The sequence below is a fragment of the Lissotriton helveticus genome, chromosome 3_1 (genome assembly GCF_964261635.1).
Source record: "Lissotriton helveticus chromosome 3_1, aLisHel1.1, whole genome shotgun sequence".
Classification (NCBI taxonomy): Eukaryota; Metazoa; Chordata; class Amphibia; order Caudata; family Salamandridae; genus Lissotriton; species Lissotriton helveticus.
In genome coordinates this window covers 1,744,059,003-1,744,079,718 of record NC_136061.1, presented here as the reverse complement: position 1 = coordinate 1,744,079,718, position 20,716 = coordinate 1,744,059,003, and the positions used below count along the sequence as shown (strand labels likewise).

The window sequence follows — 20,716 nt, the reverse complement described above, 5'->3', positions numbered from 1 at the left end:
TCTCCCACTCATTCCTTACATATTCAAGAAACTCAGACAGACTTCAGTAACTGCGATACTCATAGCTCCAACATGGGCATGAGAAGCTACCCAACATTCCATATCTTCTCACTCGCAGTGGAGGCAGAGTCAGACACCCCAATGTTCAACACAGTCTTGCAATCTGGCTACTGAGGTTATAGAATTTGGGTATCTAGATTTGCCTCAGGAATGTATGAGCATTCTAAAGGAAGCCAGAAGACCAACCACAAGGGCTTCTAATGCAGCAAAATGGAAGAGGTTTGTCATACACATCTATACAATCGTAACCTACTTACAAAACAGAAAACACCAATCTCATTTCCGTATACCTGTCATAAAAGCATTCATGGAGTCACAGCCAGCCATTAACAGAGACACACAGTCCATTTCTTGCACAAAGGCACTTAGCTTTTGTTCATACATGCAATGGTGTAGTTGGCATGATTTAAATAAGTTACAAATACCTCAAGAAAACTATAAACAAATAATATCCGAAAGATACCATTTTGTTGTGACCATTCACATTTCAAGAGCCAGTACCTAGACCACTAGAGGTTGAAACAGGTTCTCAGGGATTCAGTGGGAGCCAGTGGAGGTTCTGTTGGGTGTCAGCTAGAGTAGGTTGATCCAGTAGCCATGGATAAGTGAAAACACAACAGAGCGACATGAAAAGAGAGAGAGAAAGAGACGTAGAGAGGGTGTTGATATCATTATGCATTACATTCAGTCTGCCCATTGGTGATGTATTCACAATACCAAGATGCTTTTCTAAACCTGACCACTAGATGGCAGAATGGTGCACAACCTGTTAATTTTAACAACTTCAATCCCAGAAACTATTGTTCCAGGTAACGTTTGAGGCGATGAACAGGGCTGGAGAAGTCGTTTTTTTTTTTTTAAAGAAACTATAAGGTCACAACAGCATAAGTGGTTTATGGTTCAGGATAACGTTCAAAGTGTTTTAAACTCTCCCTCCTAATCAGCCCTGGTTCTTTAGTGAGATGACAAACTACTCGTGTCCTTGACTTCTCTAGCTCCTGCCCCCGCCCCCCAACTAAGCCGTTTTTTTTGTGTCGAGCAGTTTGCAGTCTACTTGCCTCGAGCGGGTGGTACCTACGGGCTCCTCACACTTGATGAGAAAGCGTGGGAAGGTCAGAGAGAAAAGTGGTGCTTTTAGAAGCTGTCTGCACAGCATGTCTCCGTTATGGCTTTCACAAAACGTGAACAAGCAGGGCTGTGATTGTGGGGTCGGCATGATTCCTGAGCCCCTCCCACTATGCCTGATTAGCCAAGTGGGAAAGTACCTGTAGGCCCAAGGGGGCCTTCACTACTGCTTGAACCGTCTCCGCATGCCTTATTACCCAAGCATTATAGCCACCCAACAGGCCTTATTACACTCCTGTGGTTGGTTATTAAGGACAGGTGGATAGCATCTCTCTGCAGACCCACGTCTGTGTCTTCCTCGCTCCCATATGCTTTGATTAGCAGCTCTTACGGAGTCGGTGGCTTCGGTACTGCGCATTCCGGGGAGTCTGCAATCACAAGCGCCTCTCTGGGAGCGGAAGTGCTCTGACCCCTCTGCAGTCTGAGAATGTAGGCTCTCGGAGCCGACTGTCCCCGCGGGCCAATCATCCGAGCAGACATAGATCCCCACTAACCTTCTCGCCAACCCTCTTCCAAACTTAGACTCTTGTCTTTCACTCTCCTTTCATTCCTGTCAAAGCACACCACCTTTGTGGCGCGCGCACCTGCTTCCCGCTCTAATGATTTGTTGTCCCCTCGAACTGCAAGTAACGCGCGAGACCCGGTACATCCGGGGAGGGGATTGAGAGGGCGGGTTCAAAGGATGGAGGCCTGCAGAGACGGAAGAGAGAGGCAGAGTGGGGATAGGCGGCATCCTTAATTATCTCTTGCGGAGCCGAGGATTGATCGGGAGGGCATGAAACGATTTCCTGTCTTGCGTTTGTCGGGCTCCACGGGGTTGTCAGTGGGCGGGGCTGTTATTTTGGACCGGCTGCTTTGATATCTCGAGGGTGCCTTTAAAGAAGAGAACAAGGTTGTCATTTCCGGAAACAGTTATTGGATTCTGTTAGTGCCCGCTTACTAAAGATCTGCAGACAAAGGCTTGTGTACATTAAAACTTCAGTGAAGTTACAAACATCTTAATATGTTTTGCTCACTATTTCAGTGGCGAATTGTTTTAATTTAGTCTGAAGTTTGTGTGTGGTATGCTCGCCTGAAAAACTGGAAGTATGCTAGCATTAGCAGCCATTTTTGACACAGATGAAACACGTTTAAAAAAACACCAGCATTTGGCAAATAAATAAACAAGAGCCCATCTATAAAATGAACACAAGATATGTAAGGACTTTTAATAATCAGGTTGAACGATTTAAAGTCATTCAGGAGTTCCTGAAAAGTTGGAAGGGTTCATCAAAAAGTTAAAACAGATGCCTATAATTCTTTGTCTTGCAGAGTGCAAGAAGAAAACGAATACAGACAATAATAACTGCAACTAGAAATCATTTGGCCGAAAGAGACCTCAGTGAGCCTCCAGAGGGGAAACAGTCACAACCCCTAATGGCTCTTTCAACAACTGAAATCCTCATACTTTAGAAGACTTGCTAGGATATAAGACAAGATCATCATAGAAATGCTACCCCAAAATCTACCCAAACTCTTGCAGGTGAGAAGTGGGGATAGATGTATCAACAGGGCAACCAAACAAAGATGTACTAGATTGCTCGAAACACTTTAATAAAGTCTTCAAGGAATTTTGACCCCGTATTGGTCAAATCCCAAATATTTATTGTATTACGTTCTACGACCAACCATCTGATCAAAAACAGATACAATATCATTATCACCAGTGTGCACAAACCCTTTCTCTATGAACTCAAGACGACTCGGGAATAACATGCTGGTGTCACTTCATCCGAAAGTGGGATCCGAAGTCATTAGATTGCAGGACATTCAAGAGGTACATAGGGCCAACACCATTGGATGGTGCACCCAAAATACCATGGATTGCATCATTGTGGGACTGGGAAAAGTAATATCCCCTCTTTCTGGTGTGAAAACTACAAACTCCTAACCCAGATATCATATCTGCTAGTCATCCTCGAGCTCTGCTAGGAGAGTGAAATAAATCGTAGTTCGCATTTCAGTCTACGAGGCCAAAATCCAAATAAGGCAGATACATTCTGAGTAACTTGTTGCCAACTCAGCCCGCACAATTGCACCAAAAACCATTGCTCATGCTTCATAGGTTGATTGATCTATTTGTCCCACAGTCGAGTTTTTGTGCGCTCACCAGTTTTATTTGACTTACTAGGCTGGCATCCAGGGAAGATTTAAATTCCATTGGTCTGTTGTTTTGGCTACAGAGACTCAAATGTCATTTCTGGGCAGTTTTCAGATCATTGCTTTTTTACCATGTAGGCTATGGGGATACATCTGGTCGCCGTGCTAGAAGTGGAGAAAGTATTTCAGAATGTGAGAGTGCCACACAGGGCCAAGCACTGGTTGGACAAGAGTTTCAATATCCTTAATTCAATAACCAAAAATCGACTTCCTATATCAATTTTAGATGGTTATCTTTAATCGCCTCAAGATGTATCCAGTGTTTATTAATCATTAGGGCTCCCAGATTCCTAAAAATTGTTAGGCTTATGTGTACTATCTATCTGGAATTATCCCGAAGCTCAAGTTAGTCTGTGGTGCTTAAGGAGGTGGGTTCTAAATTAATTAAGGGACTTACATGGTTAAGGAGAATCTCCAAACTCAAGTTTAAGACAGAGGCAAGACTCCCTAAGATACCGGTATTCTGGCAGCCTATGTTGAGCCTGAATTCCTTAAAACAGTAAATGTGCCAAAACTGGAAATCTACATGGAAATGCACCAAACATTTTTAGTTTCTTACAGCACTTCATGCTTAGCTATTACAATACTATCTGAATCGTTGCCTTCAGGTCTCAGGCAATGCAAGGTATGAAGGAAAAACAAAGTAGACGACCAAGCCATATCCTTACTGGTTGGAAGCCTCCAAAAATAGTTTTCAGAATGATTTCTATAGTCAGTTCAGAGTTTCATTCTGTTTATTATTTATTTGTATAGTATTTTAGATAGGGTGTCCTAGCAGCAACTACTATGCTGGACTAAGTAATGGCTATGTTAAATACTGAAAAGCCAAAAGGCAAGGTGATTGGTCCATTGCCATGGACAACAGGTAGCCGGTTTCTCAGTTTAGCAGTGAGGTAGGGGAAAGACCAGCCTCTAAATAAGGTTTTTCTGATCCTTGGCACATAGACATTTTGCTGAGGACGAGCAAAGAGCTCTGGACAAAGCAAATAATAGAACACTGCTTGGAGATAGTTGGGTCTTCTGCCATTGAGAGCATTGTGGTAGATGTGGTGCTCTTAAAGACAATCCTGCTAGATTTCGGGAGCTAGGGTAGCCTGGCAACATGACCTGAAATGAACACGTCTGGTGAAACACAGTAAAATTGTTATGCTATGTTTTAAACTAATGCAAACTGTGAATCAGATAGTTGGGCTGCTCGAGATATAAGACATTGGAGTAGCGCAGACAAGATCCAGTTATTACCTGTATTACTGTACAGAAAAGGAGCACGGCTAAGATTCTTTTAAACATATGTAAATATATATAAAAAAACAACAAATAGAGATGATCCTAATAACCTGTAGAATCAGTGACAGAGTGATCAAAGAGAAAGGCAACATTATGCACTGAGTCAGCCGGGACCAGAAGAGGGCAAGCCTGGCACCTCCATTTAGTTGACCAAAGTGAGAATTGCCATTTTGTCAGAGTATTTTAGCGACCATGTAGGCTATGGGGCTACATCTGGTCGCTGTGCTAGAAGTGGAGAAAGTATTTCAGAATGTGAGAGTGCCACACAGGGCCAAGCACTGCTTGGACAAGAGCTTCAATATCCTTAATTCAATACCACAAAATTCTACTTCCCATATCAATCCTATTTCCTAATGGGAAAATCAAACATACAGACGGAAGGGGATTTGAGCAATTTATATGTTAAAAAGAGCAAGGATGGCATAGGGCCCCCATGGCAAATTAAAGGCGGGTGACTAAGAAGAGAATTGGGATGGAGGAGGAGTAATAGTTTGCTTGCTATTGCTAAGGAAGGATGACAGCCATTTCAGAGGTTTTACTTGACTCTCGTATTACCATTCTGAGTGCTGAGTTCTCCTGAGAGATCGTGTCAAAAGCTGCTAAGAGATTTAGTATGGTCAGGGCAGCTGCTCCTCTAAAGTCAGTCATTGTTTAAAGTTGGTCCAGAATGGATACTAATAAAACCTCAGTTCCATGCATTGCCCAAAACTCTGATTGATGACAGCGGATAGTGCACCCTGCATTGTGATTTGCTTAGAGTGGGTGAGGCAGTCCGCTTCAGTGTGCTCAATTGCTGCAGCTGACAGGAGAGATCTGAATAAAATCAAGAGTTATGTAAAGCTCTAAGGTGAAAGGACTGTATTTGTTTAATTCTTTCTATAAAGAAAAGTGAAAGATAATCACACAGTGGGGGAGGACAGAGTAGCAATGAGCAGTGGGCAGATTGCACCAGACTCTTTTAGATGAAGATTACTTCTTGAGAAGATTTAGTGATAGGTTATAGGCTTGTGTCATAATAATTGGTCCAAGATTCTTTAATTTTCCTTTTTTATATATTAGGGCTGCTTTGTAAGTCTCTTTCAGGGCCATCATAGGTTGGCTGCCGACTATGTTATATGTCTTTTCATTCTTGCTTGGCCTCAAAACCATCGAGCCACATGGCCACCCACAGAAGGAAGAGATGCTCCTCTCAGGGGCAACAGAATTTAGAGCAGCGAAAGCTAGGTTCTTACATTCCTGCAGTTGGTTTCTGTGCATTTGCCAAGATCATATGTGCTTGCCTCAAATAGTGTTTGAATTTTATACTTTTTGTTTTTTGCCCATCTGTGTTTATTAATGATGTTTGTGGGAGGTTTATTGGTAATACATGAACCCAAAAGACATATCAAAGTTGAACAAATAATGTGATTAGACCACACCATCGAGAAGGATGGATACTAGACTCAATTTGTTGGGAAGGAAATTGGATCAACAATGTCCCCAGCACACTGTGCACTAGATGTAACCAATTAGCTGAGCCATGCATGGTGAATGTGTCAAAGAGATCTTTGGGGTGCAGAAGTTCAGGGCATCTAACCCCATACTAAAGTTATAGAGAACTACTAGGTTAGAGTCTTCAAGTGCAAGAGGTGCGGTGCCGTTGAGCTGAGTGACAGGAATAGGAGCAATAAGGAGAGTGTTTAGGGTCCTTTTCTATATCCTATTGAGATTGTGAATTTTATATTGATCTGTATTAATAACAGAAATGTCTGGAATACAATGGTCCTGGAGTCAGGTTCCAGTTATAACCCAGGAGATCATACTGATATTCCCATATTAGATTTGATATTTTGGTGGAATTTCATTGCAGTTTACACAATTTTACTGCGTACTCTTGGCTCCCCAAGTAATTGTTGTCCCCAGTTTATTTTCAGACATTATAAAGCAAACACAACTTCTGTAATGTGTTTCACTCTCATTAGATGTCATCAAAGGAGTATAGCAAGCAGGGGCGGCTCCTCTGCTATGTTGGAGGAGTGTCGCCCCACTGCTTTTAATCAGTGCAGAGTAAAGGGTGCTGGTATCCTAAAGATGCCTGTACATGTGTTATGATGTTTATTTCATATAGCTATTTTCCACTTTAATATTATCTGAAAGTGCTATGGGTAAGAGGAGGGGTGGAATGTTGGTCCCAGTAGAGAAGGAAGGTGGGAACAGAATACAGGGAATGAGGGTTTCAACACTCGGTTTAGGGCTTGGACACCTCAGGGCAGCTATCGCGCTCTATAAAACCCCTTTTCATTTAATTCATTCATTTCATTCAGGGTGAAGCCTCATGGAAAGAATGGTCTGCTAAAAAACACTCATATCTCTCTGAAAGGACACTGTTACCTGTGCTGTAAGATTGTCAATTAGATCTGCAAGATGGAGCTTGGTTTCTTAATAACACACGAAAACGGGCTGTGTTCCCTGATTGACAAGACCGGAATATCTATGTAAATACATGCACTTGAATTCTTTTGTTCTTGAAGGTTGCTTCTCCTCTCTCACAGTGTGATCTCACGGGGGCAAAGATACATCTGTTGAGGTACAGAGAGGGGCACCCATATCTGCCATAGTGCCAGGTATGTTCATCACTCTGTGCCACAGTGACAGATATGAAAGTCCATCTCTGTGACAAATTGTGATATGTTGATACCATAGAGAGGAATGTCCAGATCTGGCACACCGCCGTGTGGCAGTGGCAGGTGTGGAAGCCATTTTCTTTGTGGTGCGTAATATGGTGTGTAGAGGGGCAGAATGTATCTCAGTAGTACAGTGTTAAGTCCACTTGTTGCCTATATTGATGTTACACATGTTTTGAGATAGAATGCCATGTGAATGAGCTGCTCCATAGGTCCTGGTTGGCACTTTGTATGGCGTCATTCCCCTTGGGTTCCTCTTAATGCTTTGTACTGATCCTGGTGCTGATCAGGAAATGGATGACACATGAGTGCGAGCAGTGGCAGCACTAATCAGAAGGATATATGCAGCTACAATATTGCCTGTGGTGCCCGCGCTAGGTCATCCACTGGCAATCTGCGCTCATACGCGCCTTGAGATGCCCTGGGGTCCGAGCTGCCTGTTTCCTGCTTATAATGAAGATACAGCAGAATATTAATGACAGTGTGTGTGATCCTGGTCTCCCGTCTTGCATTATCCGGCGGCACCTCCACGGGCATTGATGAAAACGCAGGCATAGTCTAGTAGCTAGTTTTATACTTGCTCTAAATGATGTTTGGGCCTGTTGTCTGCCTCGCTTCTGCCATAGATATTGCTGCAGTAGCATCACCGCAGGCTATATATTGAGGGTGGGGGAGCGGGTGCCGAAATTGATGCATTAGCAGCACAGTCCCAACATTTGTGGTGGGGGGAGAGCCAGTTATTGAAGCAGTAGCAGCAAACCACCACAGCCATGACATTTTGGAAGCAGGAAATTGATGCGATGTAGGAGGATTGACGCGATGTAGGAGGATTGACGCTGTTGCACCAGGGCAGCACAGGTCCGATACTTGGTATTGGAAGGGTGAATTGACACAGATGCTGTGGAGCAGCACAGGTGGCCAATTGAGAGTGAGGCGAGGGGAGCCAGGCAGTTGCAGGAGGGCAGCATATTCCTGCTTCTTTTTTGGATTGAGCATGCCAGACCACAAAGCTGTCTTGTTGCCAAAGACCTATTGTCAGCTTACCGAGAACTTATCTGATGGCTTAAAGCCCACCCATTGTTTACCAAAAGTTGACTTTTTATTGTCATTCTCATTTGCTGGCTTCTTATTTGATGGTTTGCGGTGTACATCTTGTATAAGTTTGCCTTCTTCTTCCGTGTTTGTCTGTCTCCTGGAGCATAGACCTTGTACTTGCGGTTTTCCACTGCTCACTTTTAGGCAGCTACTTTTTTTGCTTTTTACTTAAGCACTCCATGAATGCATGTGTTTTCCAGCTGTCTCCCTCAAGTGCCTTTCTTCCCCTCCCACTCCATGTTGCTCTTTTTTGTCTGTGTTCTTCTCTCCTTTTGGGCTGCTCTCCCATCCATGTGCTTCTCTCCCCTTACCCAGCGCTCTGTGTTGTTCGTGGAGAAGCGTGGCTCAATGGTTAGGGTGGCAGACTCTGATGCAGAGGACTGGCCCGGGACCAGGGTTCAATTCCCGCCTCGGCGGCTCTTGGACTCAATCTCCCCGGACCTGATAATTCTCGCCTCGGTGCCTAGTCTAATCATGGGTCCCACTCTGTGACTCTGGGCAATAGCTTGCTTAATCTCCACAACGGCCCCAGCAGCGCTTGGATGCCTGGCTTCACCTTGGGGGTGCCCAAGAGTGGACATTTCACATGGAAAAGCCAGGAAGGGTTCTACAGCGGTATGAGTGCAGCGCCGGGACGCCCCGTCTCGCGGGCAGCCGTGCGCTTTACAAATACAACACATTTACATTTACATTCTCCCTCTTATGTGTTCTTCATTCGTGTTCTCTCCCTCGTGTGCTTCTTCCCCAGCCCTCCATAGGCAGCTTAAACCTTCTTCCCCTCACCAGCTTCCAGGTCATCCCCTGCTACCCAAGAACTGGATTCCTTTGAATAAATAAATAAATAAATAGTGCTTTTGTGCTAAAAGAATCTTTATTTTATAGCTACCATTGAAAGTGCTGCCCTCTATCTTGGATCTGTAAATAAAAAGTTAAAGCAAATGGCGCCTGCGCGTTCCTGTAGCGCTCATGTGTTCTGACGTATGCATGTATTAATGGAATGATGCAACTGCCATCTCGCCTTTTTTTTTTTTTTTTTGGTCATGTTGCTCAGTGTCCCGAAGCTGTATCGGGTGACTAAAAGCAATTGGCAAAGCCAATAGGTCTGAAAGGCTTTGCCAATGCTTTTTGGGCAGGGGACAAAAGAATCGCATGATAAAAATAACATGATCTAAGTTTGCTCCATTGTGATTTCCATTGGCCATTGCAAATGGTCTTTGCCACTGCTGTACACTCTTTTTCCTCAAAGATGGGTCACGCCTGCGCACTGACGCCCTGTGTCCTTGAGCGCGCGCCTTGTGGTGCTCTGTGGTTCCGTTGAGCCTACAGCAGCACCGGCCACAAACACCTCTTAACAGCTCAATGCGCAGCTCAATCGTAAACATCCAGAGCACTCGGTTTACCATATTTGTCTTGCATTATTGATGCGATTTAGACATGCAAGCTTGCAAAAACTCCCCCTGCTGAGCTGCGCCATCACCGCAGATCCTGATCAGAGCGGATGCTTCGGTGCCGCGTCCCCTTAGAACGCAGCACCTGCTCCGGATTGATCCAACCAATGTACGACCACAGCATGGAGCCTTCGGAGAGGCCCGCGAGGGAGCAAGGAGGGAGGCCATCAAAGCTTGTTATTCAATTAGCGACACACCTCACAGAGACCATCTGTAGGTTAGACCACGCCCACACGGGGCCTGGAAAACTACTGTGGGAATTGGAAGCCCTCAACCGCAGACCTGAAATGTAGTAAGAGGCGCAAGGGGGCCAAGTAGTTGCCACATATGCACTACATAGAAAAAATGGGAACATAATTTAACAGAAATAAAAACTAAGTTCCGTCGAGCGAGTGACTTTTTATTTTATAGTTTTTTGGGATGAATATGGTATACAGAAAACAGTTCATGCTGTTGCTCCAAAAATGTGTAGTGCTGCATTACAAAATAGCTGAGGACTACACGTTTTGCACCTCTGACTGTTTGCTCTGGAGCTCGAACTGTTTGCGTGAGTTTACAGTTTCACAGCACTATTGGTTTCACTTGGGAGAAGTGTGACTCACTGGTTAGAGGAGGCAGACCTGGAAGCAGAGGTGAGCCCGGGACCAGGGTTCAATTCCCGGCTCGGCGGGGTCTTGAGTCCTAAAATGTCCATGGACTCGACAATTCTCACTCTGGTATTCACGGGTTCACACTCTGCGACTCTGGGCAATAGCTTGCTTAATCTCCACAACGGCCCCTCGCGGCAGGATGCCTGGCTTCCACCTTGCGGATAACCTGCCAGGGTTATCTCACAGGGGAATACCAGGACGGGTTCCCTAAGCAAGCGCTTAGAAACCGCTCGGTGATTTGCGCTATATAAATTCCTGTACATTTACATTTACATTTGGGGCTGCCGTCCCAGAGCACTGCCTGCTTGCCTAAAGTTACATTTCCACTTTGCTTACTCTTCATTAGGGCTGCAGTGTAAGGGTGCTGCCTGTTCACTTAAGCCTACAGTTCCAGGGTCTGACTTTTCGCAAGGGCCTTCTACCAAAGGAGGTAGACGTTCATGGGCAGTGTATCTACTCCAGTACATATCGTAATGGGCCTGTTCCATACGTGTGGATTATTCTGTGGATTTTTTTCGTTACTGGGGACAAATCGCCACATTTTTTGTTCAACAGCAGAGTGAAGTTGGTTTTCGTTCGAGCTTCATCATCAAAGCGTGCCAGTCTCACCACACTGGAAGACACAATCAGTCAGAACCCTTCTTTAATTGAAGCAGCTTTGAGATGATAACATCACCCAACATTTACTTAGCATTACTGAACCTAAAACTGAATGTTATCTAAGGAATATCTGCAAATGCAACATTTCTGATTGTGAGCTGCTGCTCCTCATTAAAAGGTGTCAGTAAGTTGTGAGATGTTCGGAGTTAATGGTTCTGCTTCCCACCACAGCGGTGTTTACTTAGGGCTGACTTTTGGATTGATGCAACAATTGCAGTGTGATGACTCTTTGATTGAGGATACAGTTCTAGAGCATTGACAGACCCTTGGGCTTGTAGTTATGCAGCGGCGACTACAGTTCTGAAGTGCCGACTGTGTACTTGGGCTCTCTCATACAGGATTTTTCCAATAGACCTCAAAATTGGTAAGGAACTTAGTGGGAAGCAGACCGGACCTGTGGGTTGGAGCCCGGCAGGACTGGCCTTTAGCATGGTCGAGTTGTCCCCACGCCTGAGGCGATGACCTTCACAGGAACTCAGAGGCAGCGTGCAGCAGTCTCCCTACAACCTGGCTCTAAAGAAAAATGTCGTAAACATTGTTCTGAAGTCTGTTTCTCCTTTCTCCTTTTCCCCTTCACCTTCTACCTACACCCCCCGTTTCCCCAACACACTGACAATTAGAGATGACAAGTGGGAGGAGGGGCACCAAATTGTGTCTCACCAATGGCGCTATGCGAGGAAAGGCCGGCTCTGAAGTCACGAGAGCCAACTTTGAGGCTTAACTGAGCTTTACCGGTGTAAACCCACTCTCACTGGGTGACGGATGATCAACAATCACAGAATTTGAGCTCTGTAAATATAAACACGTCAAATCTCGCTCTTTAGGTGAAAGTCTCACTGCTTGGAGAATAGCTTCCCCACTGAGTCATACTCATCAGTTGTGAGAGACACTTGCTCTGATATTTATTATTTGCTCCTCTCCAATCTCAGTGACACATCAGTATAAATACATTTTCCCTCTTTGGTCCTATTTTCTCTGGTAACACACAAACATTTAGCCACATATTCAGAAATTTGAAACCTATAGATTCCTGGCAATTAAGATGTGTTTTAATCCTGAAATCAAAGAAGTGGGATTTTGAGGGCAAAGAGGCAAAACTCTTAATCTATAGTTTACTTGAAACGAGGCAAGGGTGTGCTTTGTAAAGAGAAAGAAGCACAGAGTATTTATAATTTAAAGTTGAGATTCCCCTTCCCTATTAAAGAGGGAGTGTTGGTCAATCTGTTATTGTCTTTCTAAAGTGTTTCCGGTCTGCCATGGAACGGACAGCATCAGGGCTGGTCCCCAATCCTGTGCACTGGGGTAGAAGCTCAGCGTGCCAATGGGAAGACGTGGGCAAGGAAGATCAGAGCCTACCTTATCGATGACATGTCGAGCTTGCTCTACTACAGGGATGGTGCACACGGCCCAACAAGGGAAGAGTTTAATTAGTTATCATAATTAGACACCCATACCAGATGTTGCAGTTAATGAGGAACATGAACCCTCTGCCAATAAGCTGCAAGGCTCTCAGGCGAGATCATGATGAGCTAATGAAGATGAGGCTGCAGCTACCCTTTAGCTTGGAGAGGGAGGCGAGAGAGGTGTGAAGAAATAAAAACTGCCTCCTGAATCAGAAACAATCTCAAAGATATCATAAATTACAAAAATGTGAAAAATCAGTCCGCTGTGGTGGGAAGCAGAACCATTAACTCCGAACATCTCACAACTTACTGCCACCTTTTAATGAGGCGGAGCAGCCCACAATCAGAAATGTTGCATTTGCAGATATTCCTTAGATAACATTCAGTTTTAGGTTCAGTAATGCGAAGTAAATGTTTGGTGATGTTATTATCTCAAAACTGCTTCAATTAAAGAAGGGTTCTGACTGATTGTATCTTCCAGTGTGGTGAGACTGGCACGCTTTGATGATGAAGTTCGAACGAAAACCAACTTCACTCTGCTGTTGAACAAAAAATGTGGCGATTTGTCCCCTGTAACGTGTAACGAAAAAAATCCCCAGAATAATCCACACGCATGGAACAGGCCTATTACGATATGTACTGGAGTAGATACACTGCCCATGAACGTCTACCTCCATGAAATCACCTCCATACGACAGCATAGGTCTGGTGAGGATTGTCTCTTTAGCACCTTTCTTGTCAAATGAATAGGAGACAGTTGCGTTTCATGGCCTATGAGACATAGGTTGGAAGGTGATGTCCCCCGGGATCCCAGATCTAGTCCCCATGCTTTCCACTGATCTGACAGATATTAAAACACCCTCAAGTTTCTTTAAAAAGAATATAGGTTCGTGTTTAGCTCAAGAATATTAAATATGTTGATTCTCCGGGTTGCCATTAAACGTCATTACTTGTACAAAAAAATACTGGTTTGCAAAAGTTCATGTGACTAATATTCACGCAAAAATTTTATAGGGTTAGCCCGCTCTTTCGTAGTCTCCATGAAATCCATTTTCAAGGTATTGTGTTTTACCACTGCCCGCCCCATAGCATCACAGATTCAATTCATGTGTTTGCTTATGAGCGAAAGGCACACTTTGACCTACCGCATGTTTTCATTTGTGGAGTATTTGCACACCCTCCCAGGATGCTGAAATACCATTTCATCGCTCAAGAAAATTGAGGAAGTGCTTTCTGACCTTGCACCCCCGTTGATATTGAAGCCATAGATTTTATGATTTGAAAGAGTTAATTGAATTTGGGTCAAAAACATGTCGGAGCAGCGGTCCAATAATATCACGTGTCGGAGAGCATTTGCGTCATCTGTACACGCCACATTACTTTATTATCTTTTTATGGCTCATACACCATATCTACAAACGGGAGATGGGGCTATGAAGTATATGAGTTTTTAAGATCTCAAGGGATCCGCCTTTTTATCCCGAGAGACCTCTTCGAATCAAACACGGCCTCTTGTCTGTACCAACACAAAGAACATATATTTGAATCATTTCAACTATATCTCGCAGGATTAGCAGAAAAGAGGAAACTGCAGTGATGTTGTCTATTTGTTGTTCTTGGCAGGGCCCTGTAGCTTGGGAATCTTGGCACAGCGAGCAATGGATCCACGTTTGTCTGCACCCCGTCAAACAGAGCAAGAGTCTTAAATGGGATGGAAATACTGGAGCCAGTGCTCCTTATGCACTGGGGTTAATACCTGTAATTCCTTGGAACAGTCTTTCTTTGTTCTTTTTTTACCTTTGTTATTATAATACATTGCTATCAATAAGGGTTCTTATAGAGTGCGGCTAATCACCCGTTAAGGTCTCAAGGCTTGGAGGTGGGGGGGGGAGTAAAGGGGAGGGGGTCTGAAGTTCATTCGAAGAGCCGGGTCTTGAGGTCCATCCTGAATTGAGGCAGTGAAGGTGATTGTCTGAGATGTAGAGGTATGAAAGCAGCCCATCTGCCCTGCTACCCATCTGTCGGTGCTTGCTGGCTCATTCTGAGGCCAGGTCTAGCCCATTTGCCTGGGCAGCTGCTTCTATGCTGAGAGTGAACTGAGCTGCATAATGTATTTTCCCCTCTGTAACAAAAACTAGCTCCCTTATAAGGGAACACAGTTGCAGGCGTTGTGTAGAGAGAAGGCACTATGCGTCTCTAGAATAGCTCTGGGACATTAGAGCACGAGTACGGGAGGAGAGTACGCGGGCTATACGTGATTCAGCAGTGCAACTCATTTGAGACGACCTGCTCTGGAGAAACTCTACCCTCGACCCTGCTTCATGAAGTGTTTGTACAAGAATAGCTTTCTCAGAGGGTCAAATCAATTTTAGAAAATGCCCTCATGTCAGTTTTTCCTGCGGTCTTTTTTTTTTGCAGGATCACATAGTTTTTGTCCTATTTTCATCCTGTCGTCATTGCTGATCATATACCCTGTCCATTTCTTCCCCTGTGTCTCGCTGTTGTTTTCTTGTTACCCCTATCCTTTGTCCCTACCAATTCTCTTGTGCCTGCACCCGACTTATACTCTAGTTTCGATAACATCTCTGTGCACTGTGGTATCTCCCAGCTTTAGCCTAGCGCCTTAATCTCTGCCTTTACCCCTGTATCTCTACCCTAACCTATACCCTTGTATATTTACCCCAATTTAGACCATGGCACCCCAGGCCTAGCATATACCCCATTATCCTAATCCTACCTCCACCTATACATTAGCACCTGAAATCCTATGTTATCTCTACCATAGCACCACTAGAAGTCTGTAACCCAGTTTACCTTCTCTTCCCTATACCATTGTATGTCTCTCCCTTCATATATATGCCCTGATGCTTCTTTCTCAGGCTATATTCCTGTACTTCACAGCTGCCTATATCCTTCAACCCCTATCCATCTATACCCTTATACCACTAGACTTGTCTAAAGCTTAGTATATCATAACTACACCCTAGATTCCAGTTGTTACCATGTGCTTCTACCATTAATTTTACTGCAGTGTACCTATACCTACCTGAACGCTACATTGCCTAGACCTTATTACTTTTACAACTACATACACCACTTTACTGCTACTCACATCTGTTCCCTGTGACTTTACACTTGGTACTCCCTGGTTCTTCTGTCCTTGCCTGTACCCTGGTTCCTTGACAGTTACCTGTATGCTAGTTCCTCTAGCCCCATTTATACCATAGTACATCGAATCAGATCTACAGCTCATTGCCTTTAATATTGCTGATTTTTTTCCCCATTCTTTTCTTGTCATTTTCTTGTCGCTTTGCCCCCTTCTCTTATATTCCATGAAATGCACTTTGACCAGCCTGAGGTAGTCATGTGGTATTCTTCATTTTAGATTATTCTCAACTGATGTATAGCTGAGTACTCCTATGCATGTGCTCTGAAAACAGTAGCTATGCACAGACTCCACGTTTTCTGTCATTTTTGTAAAGGGCAACAGCCACCTTGTTCATATTCCACCATGAGAGCGCCCTTACCTGCCCTACATGATTCAGATATGGCTGCATAGGACATAGGGGATGAGCTCTGGGATGCATTCTGCTACATCGGTTAAATCTGAGCCCCGTCATGTATTGTATTGTATTGTAATTGCATTTATATAGAGCTTACTACCCCTGACGAGGCGTTAAAGTGATTTTTCAGTGAGTAACACGCTACTGAATTAGTATTTGAATTAGTATAGTGAAAAACGAAAGTAAAAGTAATTTGAGCGGTGGACATATTAGTCCGTTATTTGGATTGAAAAGGATAGTGGAGTGACACTGGGTGCCACATAAGTACGCTACACGACTACTACAGCAAAGAGGCACTGAGGGTTAGTGGCACAAGTGGAAATGCTGCTTTTCTGGCACACATTGATGAAAGTCCTGCTCCCTCCCAAGGAGAGGCGCATCATGAGTACCAAACATTCATGGCAAACACAAGGAGATGATGGACGGAGCGCTGAAACTTTTCACACTCACCCCCAGTCACACATCTCTGTGAATCCATCATCATTCTTTAGCTCAGTCCGCCACCTCAGTTCAGACCCAGCTATATGCAAATCAGTCTTGACCCTGTGCCTCATGGGAACAGTCCAGCCCGAACTGCCAAGCCAGGTCTTCCCTGAACCAGAAACAAGCATCCTGGGACCGGTTTATGGGTAACACCATTCATCAGCCAGGCTAAATTGAATCCAGGGGCAAAGTGAGCAAGGGACCCACATCTGGACATACCCTGCCAAATTAGATCGAACAAAGCAAACACAAGGTGATGAAAGGGTAGTTCGGGCTGGACTGTTCCCATTGGGTGCAGGGTCAGGACTGATTTGCATATGGCTGGGTCCAAACTGGAATGGCATGGTGAGCAAACAAACAATGGATTTAGGCCCAGATCTCTGTACTGGGGTGAATGTATGACATTGTTCTGCATTCTGTCTATCAAGTGTTCTTTTTGCATTTGTCACCCAGAGTGGGACGGGGATGCCCAGACGTGGGTCCTGTGCTCTCCATGCCACTGGAGACAAGCTATCCTGGCTGATGAAGGCTGAAAGCACGAAACTGGTCCTAGGATGCTTGTCTCCAGTCCAGGGAGGACCTGACCTAGCAGTTTGGGCTGGACTGTTCCCATGGGCGCAGGGTCAAGACTGATTTGCATATGGCTGGGTCCAAACTGGAATGGCATGGCTCGCAAAAAAACGATGGATTTAGGCCCAGATCTCTGCACTGGGGTGAATGTATGACATTGTTCTGCATTCTGTCCATCAATTGTTCTTTTTGCATTTACCAAACATTCATGCACCGGAGTAGATCAGGCAGCCACATGTGATAGGCGCACTATTCAGAGTCCTTTTGTAGGACCACTCCTGTGCTACTCTGGAAGAACCTCTGACACAGTGACAAAACTCAAGTCAGGTGCACACCATGAAGTTCTTTGAGATTATTGAGGGTCCGACTGATCTAAAAACAACTGGATTTTTGCTAAATTTCAAATTGGAACATGGCATCAATTTGGATTGTACTACTTCAATTCCATGAACATGATACTAAATGTGGTAGCCCCCTCCAACAAAGAGAGTCTCCACAAAAGATTCTAAGCCTTGGTACGATGGAAGACTCAATGAGGACAGAAGATCCCTAAGATTATCTGAACAAAGATGGAAAGCAGCTCCATCTGCTAATCACCTCAAGATACTAAGAAAGAAAAGAAACGTATACTATAGAAAGATCAAGGGTGCTAACGCAGACTTCTTTAGCCACCAATTAGACCAGGCAAAAAAACGCCCCCAAAAACTTTTTGAGTTAATCAAAACTCAATCTAAGGATGCACCGCACTGGCCTCAAGGACCACGACCTAACGGTGATGAATGTGCTTCCTTCGTCACTCAGAAGACCGATACCATAAAGAAGAAGCTTCTCAATGATCTTATCACGCACTCTGCCGCAAATACGAACCCCTCATCTTCCCCTCTAAATTCCCCACATCGAATCTCTTCAAACTTCGACTTAAAAAGTAAGGCATCGTGGACATCCTTCTCTACCTACAGTGAGGAATCCATTCTCAAAATGCTTACTACCTTAAATCCTGCCAAACACTTCGCCGACCCCCTTCCAGCAAACTATGTAAAAGACTTCACCCCGCTACTGCTGCCTCTCTGGACCAAGATCATTAATAACTCCTTATGCCAAGGTTCCATCCCTGACACCCACAAGGCCGGGCAGGTATCTCCCATTCTAAAGAAACCTACGGCTGACACTGTGGATTTAAATAATTACCGTCCTATATCCAACATCCCTACCTAGATCAAAATGGAGCATGCCTACTCATTTTGCTACAAAAGGGGGTACTGATGGACGGAGCATCTGAACCAATCAAACACTCACACCCAGTCAAAAGATCTGGGTTTAATCCATCACCGTTCTTTAGCCCACTCTGCCACCCCAGTTCAGACATGGCCATATGCAAATCAGTCTGACCCTGTGCCTCATGGGAACAGTCCAGCCGAACTGCCAAGCCATGCCTTCCCTGGACCGGAAACAAGCTTCCGAGGACCTGTGTCTGGCATTACAGCCGTCTTCAGCCCGGCTTGCTTGAATCCAGTGGCAAAGTGAGCAAGGGACTCACGTCTGAGCATACCCTGCCACACTTATGGCGAACAAAGCAGTACAAAACGGGGTGGTGATGGACGGAGCATTTTGCTAGACCTGTCCTCGACCTTTATTACTGTCAAACACGATAACCTGATTGACCTTCTGAAACACAGAATGGGATTAGCCGGTTCAGTTCTAAGCTGGTTTACTTCGTTCCTACAAGATAGATCACAACAAATCAAGGTCAATCACTCCCTGCCCAAACCCGTCTCAGTCACTTTAGGAGTCCCACAAGGATCTGAATTATCTTTGACACAGTTCAATCTTTTCATGGAACCGCTCACTAAAATTCTCTACTCGTCGAACGTGTAATATCACTTGTACGCTGATGACACACAGCTATATCTCAAGATCCATACCCTTGAAGACATCAAATTGCTTAACACCACTCTCTGGAAAACTCAAACATGGCTGGCAGAAAATCATCTAAAACTGAATGCCCTTAAAACCGAATTCCTCCTCATCGCTCCCCCCGCCAAAGTACCCATATTGCAAGACTGGATCAAACACCTTACTGCACTCAACTGTCAACCTTTCATCGTTGATTCAGCAAAATCGTTGGGAATATCTCTGGACAGAAACCTCAGTATGCAAACACACATCAGCAATGCAACAAAGGGAGCAAACTTTCAGATAAATACTTTGAGAAAATTGAAACCTTTCCTGCCGGAAAAAGACTTCAAGCTGGCAGTACAAGCTCTAGTCATCCCAAGAGTGGATTACGGAAGTATTGCTCTCTGTGGCCTACCCAGAGCTGCAACGGCTCCTCTGAGAGCCTCAATTAACACCGCAGCGAGACTTATCACTGGCTCCAAAAGAAGCTCCCATATATCCCCTGACCTAAAATCCCTTAATTGGTTACCCTTTGAAGCCAGAATTCATCTGAAAATAGCTTGTATGACGCATAAAGCCATCCATCACAATACACCCAGCTATCTGGCACAGAAACTGGTGCCCTCTTATGGTGTCAGATCCTCAAGAAGTTCTATCAACCTTCTACTGAAACCGCAAAGATTCAACAAGAAGAAAACATACAGGCGATCCTTTTCAGGGATGGCACCCAGAATTTGGAATGCTCCACCCCCAGAAACCAGACATAATCCCTCTACTGCATCTTTCAAAAAAGAAGTGAAGGCGCTTCTCATGGCTAAACTTACTTGAGCAGGGACTACTGTTATTCTCTGACCCAATGTATCCTCTACTCGGAACCTTACAAGGTCCTCTGCCCAGCCAGAGACCCTAGATATTTATCTTTATCTATATTATGCTTGAAACACATTGTACGTTTTTTGTTATGTTTCGTATACCGCGTGTCAAAGACAGAGCGATTATACTAGCACTGTCTATCTGTGATCTCTATGCCATTTACCTTGTTTCTATGTAACTAAGACTCTACCTTGTAAAGCGCTCTGATACCCACAAGGGTCTCGTTCGCGCTGTATAAAACTCTCAAAATAAAAAATAAAATAAATAAAATGTGTTGGCATGGTTAATTAATACACAACAGGCAAACCGTCCTTTAATGAAGAAGGTGAGGGTGCCTGTGAGGTCTTTCCAGAGCGGGAGGAAGGTTTTTTGTGTTGTTGAATGCGAATGCATTGTTTTGGAAATATTTGACTCCAAAACAATAGAACCTGTAGCCCTGACCCAGGATGTAGAAAACCGATGGCCGTATGTAAATATGATTAAGTAATTCTCCTGGTAAAACTGTAGCCTGGTCAGGGAAGAAAGCAGCGACTGGTGGTATCAGAAATGGTCCTGTTTATTTGAAGTTGGTTTTCCTCCAGTTGAGCACATGGGTATAGGATCCCAGTGCTGTGGTTTATGGGATACTGCCCGCAGAAGGCAAAAAAATGGGGTCTTAAGAGTAAAATGAATTCTAAAACAGATGCTCACCATACATGCGCCTTGTTCGCCATCCATCCAAAGCAAAGAAAATAACATTTA

General features: G+C 44.4%; 1 protein-coding gene across 2 annotated transcripts in view; it reads left to right on the top strand.

The window, feature by feature from the left end:
• Positions 1–20,716, top strand: part of PTPRU (protein tyrosine phosphatase receptor type U) — an 870,052-nt gene that overhangs the window by 512,488 nt on the left and 336,848 nt on the right. The window lies entirely within an intron of this gene.